Source organism: Rhyacophila brunnea, unplaced genomic scaffold (genome assembly GCF_057557595.1).
Source record: "Rhyacophila brunnea isolate RB1 unplaced genomic scaffold, BYU_Rbru_1.0 scaffold_1, whole genome shotgun sequence".
Taxonomy (NCBI): domain Eukaryota; kingdom Metazoa; phylum Arthropoda; class Insecta; order Trichoptera; family Rhyacophilidae; genus Rhyacophila; species Rhyacophila brunnea.
In genome coordinates, this window is record NW_028232751.1 from 40,530,679 (window position 1) to 40,536,678 (window position 6,000).

Sequence of the window (6,000 nt, forward strand, 5' to 3'; positions counted from 1 at the left end):
AGTTCATCAAGTGAGAATAAGTCCAGCTGCAGGAAAAGCTTCTTAAATTCAACGCTTGTACAGTCATCAATAATTATGGGATAATTGAACATTTTTGTCATGGATGTTTTCTATTTCGAAATAATATTTTGATAATTCATCACGACAATTACTTATATAAATATATTTGATGAAATATGTTTTATTATTTTTTCACCTTTGTTGGATTCACTGAATATATTTGCATTTTAGCAGCACATAACTTATAATTTATTTTCAAAAACGTAAACGAGTGTGCTTTCTTAATACTGAAAATTCCGGTATTTTGGATTTTAAAAACCGGTATTTTGGTATTGATAAATATTGGAATACCGGTATTGCAATCCCTACTTACGAGGTGTCATTTCTTAACCCTCGATATGTATTGTGTGAAATTACACATAGAATTTGTATGTATTTTTTGTTTGATTTTTATCATATCGACCCTTAATCGGCAGAACAACGTAAGCGACACTTTTTGGTAAATTGCGTTTTAAATGGAGAACTGTTCAATATCACCTAGCGCATAAGTGAAAAAAATATTAGAGCCCGATCTCAATCGCGTGACATTTTTTTAGGACCTGTGCCTTTTAGCGTTTGAACTTGTATCGCATTATAAAGTAGAGCAAAACAACGTAACCGACGTTATTTGATAGTGTAAGCTACGGTACGGTTTATTCGGTGGTCCGTCTGGTAGTGAGTTGTGCGAAAACCGATTTGGGAGCAAAGCTCGCGCCGTCCAGTAAAACTGGCTGAGATAAAATAAACCTGGTAATAGAGTTTATTAAACAATAATTACCCGCTGTTACATCTCACTACTGTCAGAATAATCTACGAAGAATAGTATCTTCCTATAGATTTTTGAAATGTTAAAAATGTATAAGTATAAAATTTATACTGAAAATTTGGATTCTTTGAATGAATCCACTAATGTCGTGATTCGGAATGTTTTCAGAAACGTATTTAATAGACAGTAAGTTCAACTTGGGTTTTCATCTACCAAAAAAGATAATAGTGTTCTTTTTGCGAGAAAGTAACAAATATGTCTGGTGACGAGAGACTTCGGCTAATTGAAACGGATACTTACAAATGTCCCCTTACCGTAAAGGATAAATGCAAGGAGATGTTCTTTAATGATCTGGCCAAAAGTAAAAATCACAATGACATTTTGTGCGCAAGTTTTGACCTCGAGAAGGTGCTAAACACTCCCTAGTCGAAATACGCATACTATAATGAAAGTATCTACGAAAGTGGAACAAATAATGGACACTGCTTTTTATGGGGTGAAACTGATGGTAAACGTGGCAGTAATGAGATCTCAGCAATCATGCACAAATCTTTGGACAGGACTGACAAAGCGGGAAAAAATCAAGGAATTATTATACTGTGATTGGTCAGAATAAGAACCGGGCAACACTGGGTATGCTATCTTATTTTATGAAAAATTCAACTTTCATTGAATTGATAGAAATACATTTTCTATTACCAGTGGGTCTATTCTGTATTTATCGACCGCTAAAGTGATAAAGTGATAAATATTATCAAACTTAGGGTAGGTTTGTATTATAGAATTAGCACTTATTGTAACAATTGCAATACGTTGATTATAATTGTTGCAATAAGTACTAACATTTTATATAAACCTACCCTAAGTTTGATAATATCTATCACTTTAGCGGTCGATAAGTATAGAATAGACCCACTGGTCGTACTACGATGCCGGTCGATTCCATTCATGCGACAATTGAGTCATTTATATAGTAGTTTGGGCACTATCAAAATGACCCACCATCATTTCCAACGCTAGGTCATCATGTCATATGCAGAATTCCGTGACTGGAAATCTTTCGCTGCTACTTGCATTCCTTCAAAGTTCAAGATTAAATTTGGTGAATTATGAAAGGCATAATTTAAAAAACTTACCAAATATTGTACCTACTCTGGTGACAGTAGGACTAAACTGTTAGACCTAGAAAATGTCATCAGATCCCGATCAAGTGCTGTGATGCTTTAAGCGCAGCCACCCTTGCTGTATAGTGCTAAATCACCAATATCGGAAATCCAGTATAACGAGTAACAGTATAAAAGTCTCTGTGTTAAATGTAATATCCCTCAGAGACGACGGATGAGTTTATGAAACTGCCACATGGATTATCAGTGGAAGATACTTTACCGGAATCCGATCAGGAAGATGTGAATGAGGATAATACAGCGATTACTGCTTAAAAAATGTGGGACAATAATTTTTTTGTAAAACTGAATAGTTGATTACAATTTTATTTTATCATAATTAGTAGGTCCCCATATTTAATTATGTACGAGTAGATACGTACCTATTTCATTTTGAAAAATAACAATACCTGATAATATTAATAATATAAGCGAAACCTTAAAAATACCAATCATTTATTTTTATTTTACCTATATGTGATTAAGTATCTACAAGCAAAAATATTAATTTAAAAAGTCAAAGTATTTTTAATTTATTTAACAACGTCCCCTTTCGTAAAATAAATGGGTGCTTATGTTATTTATTTTAATACTTAATTAGTAATGCCCTGTGATGATAATTAGCATGAAATTTATAAATAAAAACGACTACGCCAAATAGCGTAAGCGACATGCCTGGAAAAAATATCGTGTCATAGACATAAGCAAAACAGCGTTACCGCCACTATCTCGAAAACTAAAAGCACTAATGCAATTGTTTTATAATTTCCGTATAGGCAGTAACCAATTATTATTAACCACATTAACAGAATTCATTTTTGGAACTAATTACGGAAATAATTTAAAAAAAACCTTCTGTAAAATTTATGAATTGTCGCTTACGTTGTTCTGCCGATTAAGGGTCGATATCATGTGGACTAATCGGTTTTCGAAAATGGACACCTTATAGCAGTGGCGAAGACTCCATTCTAGGCGATTATTTAAAGCCTACCTTCTTAAGAAAAATATTTTTTAATTGCATATTGACATATTTATATACTTAATCACTTCATTATTTTATGTTATATAAAAATAATTTATTTTGCCAACGAGAGATGTCGTATATGTAGGAATGTATTACAGTATTACACAGTTTACAAAACAACTGCAAAGGTATTAAAAAATATACCACGCGCCGTAAATAAATAATAAACGCCTCGACGTAAATAAATGTCCGATTATGTGTGAAATAATTCTGAATTTTTTTCGCATGGACTTAACGTCTCGTAACCGCAGCAATTCTGCTGATTTGTACGAAATAAGGTAAGCTCCTATCGCAGAGCCTAAAACATTCGCGCATAATAATGTTGGCACGACTGCGCACTTTGTCCAAAATCATTAATAATTAGATAATTAAAAAAATAATTTCAACGGCGTTTAATCGAATAAGTAATTAACTATAGATTGTTTTTATAAATAAAAATAAATTTTATCTAATGATTTTTGATGGGTGTTCAAATGAAATGAATGTTCATTCATCAATGAGTTTTTGAAGTTTCATTGTATTAGTGTGTTGTTGTCATTTACTAGTGTATACCTATTCATTAGTAGTAAATATCGTAGTATTCTCGTAAGTATACCTGACAAGTGTGCTCTTTTTATCAGATCTCCACAGCCTACCTCTTTCCAAAAGTCATCCTTCGCCACCGCCTTATAGAGTGTTTACAAATTTATTGAGAATCAGATTAGATTTAAATCTCAGTTGTACTTAACGTATTATTGTCTTATTGAAATTGACAGAGCCAAGACTATTTCCACTTTTCTATTTTAGTGGGTTTTACCAGAACTTCTATTTGTCTGGTATTGAACAAAAAATATTATTCAAAACATTTTTTTTAAAATATGTAAAAAAAAACGCGCATTTATGCCCTTGCACTATAGAGCTTGCATTAGCTGTTGATTACTATTACTATTTGTGTTTGATGTGTGCGTATATTTTGAATTCATTTCATCGACTTTGCCAATCATGTCTATTTATTTGAAACTGCATAAAACAGATAACTTAAAACTGGGGATTACTGTACTATCAATAAAAAAACCTACCTTAGAATTTAAAAAAAAAACCTAATACTTGTACTTTGATGAAGTTATGAAGATGGTTTTTCCATCATAGCGCTTTCATAGTGTAATGTCTATATTGTGGTTAATACATTGTAACACTTTATGTAGTATTATAGTGCCTTTTCATGTGAATGGATTTACTGGCAGCAAGAGTGTGTATTTTAAACATGCACATGTAAACGGGGTATTAAAGCCAGAAGTGAGGAACAGGGCCATAGAGACATGTGAAGGGATGTAAATAGAAGTACTGCTATGCCTGGTCAGTAATATGTTTGAAGTGTTGTTTAAAAGTGTCTGTGAGTGCACAGTGTCAAGCAATGCCATAAAGATGTTATTTTTGTAAATTAGAAATCAATGCATTCCTTAAGCTAGTTCCTACCTTGGTAAAATGTTTCGTTATTGTCAATGGCATGCCTAAATAATTTATATTTTTAGCAAATGAAAATAAAAGTCTTATTTTACAAATATCTTGAGTTAAGAAAATGATGTAGATTGTTTACAAAGCAATTTAACTTAACTGGTCTTTCAATAAAATTAAATTGTGTCATAATTTTAAGTATTTTTATATTGAAATAAAATGTTAATATTTTAGAGAGATGTGGCATATTTATATTATATATATATTATATACTATATATATTATAAATACATACTGGTTCTTTGACAATTAAATATGTAGGTATTGTGCATTTTTAATGCTACAAAATGTAGTCTAAGATAACGCGGTGCTAGTTGAAATAACAAGTAACAACTAAAAAAATGATTTTGGGCTTATTGTTTATGATTCTTTTCATCAACCTTTAGCATTGTAACATAATGAAATAAAATACATTTATATTAAATATTTTCAAAGTTTTTGTATAACATTAGCACAATTAGTATCAATGCAATAATATATGGCAATGTTGGAGTATTTGCTTAATGTGAAGATGGAGGATTAGTTCAATACAATAACATTTAGAAATATTACAGTATTGCCTTTAAAAAAAAATTAGGAAAATTAATGCTATACAATAATTTTTGGGTTTGTTATTGTATTGCTCTGAGGAAACTGCAACTAAACGTGTTGTCCACTCTGAATGCATTAACATATAATAATTCATCTAATTTTGACAGCTAGCGTGGTAGCGTTAGTGAATTTGGCATGTTTTAAATAGTTTTATGACTAAAGTTTCTTGCGATAACAATAATTATGGATAAATCAATGTGCAGTTTACCTAAAAGCAGAAGGAAAATGATACTGTTGACAAGTTTAACAAATGAATCTATTGTAAGTAAAACATACTCAATATTCAGTAACATCGGTAATTGTATGTCAAATTCAAAATGTGATTTTTGCACTCTACTTTCACACTACTTTATGTAATTTTGACAATAACTCATGATGACAATATAAATAAATGCATATTAGTGCATCCATTCACATATTTAATATTTTCTGTTTTAATTTTTAGGGTGAAACAATATTAACTACTGTTAATGTAAATGACATTAATTCAATTCAACGGAAGAATATTACATCGAGAGTGGATGAAGAGCAATGTAACATTGTATGTGATCGTGAATATCATTCAAGTGAGTCGATGGTGATTCTGGTATCTGATGCTGTGGTGATTGAAGATTTGCTTGTACTGGATATTAACCCTGCTCACATGAACACGGAGACACAATATTATAATGTGGTGGAAATGAACGTTGGTTCTGCTTTTATAATGAAACAAGTACACATAACTTAAATTACGACACTGGATATTTTGTATTATCGGAAATAATGAACCGCCAAAAATCCTTTATCAGAAGAGGTTGTTGAACCAAATAACATACCAATTGAAGGATCCAGTGAAATATCTTCAGTTCAGAGTCAATCGGAACAAAATAATTATGTACTTGTAGACACTACCAATATGAAGCGTCCCATAAAAATTATTCTGA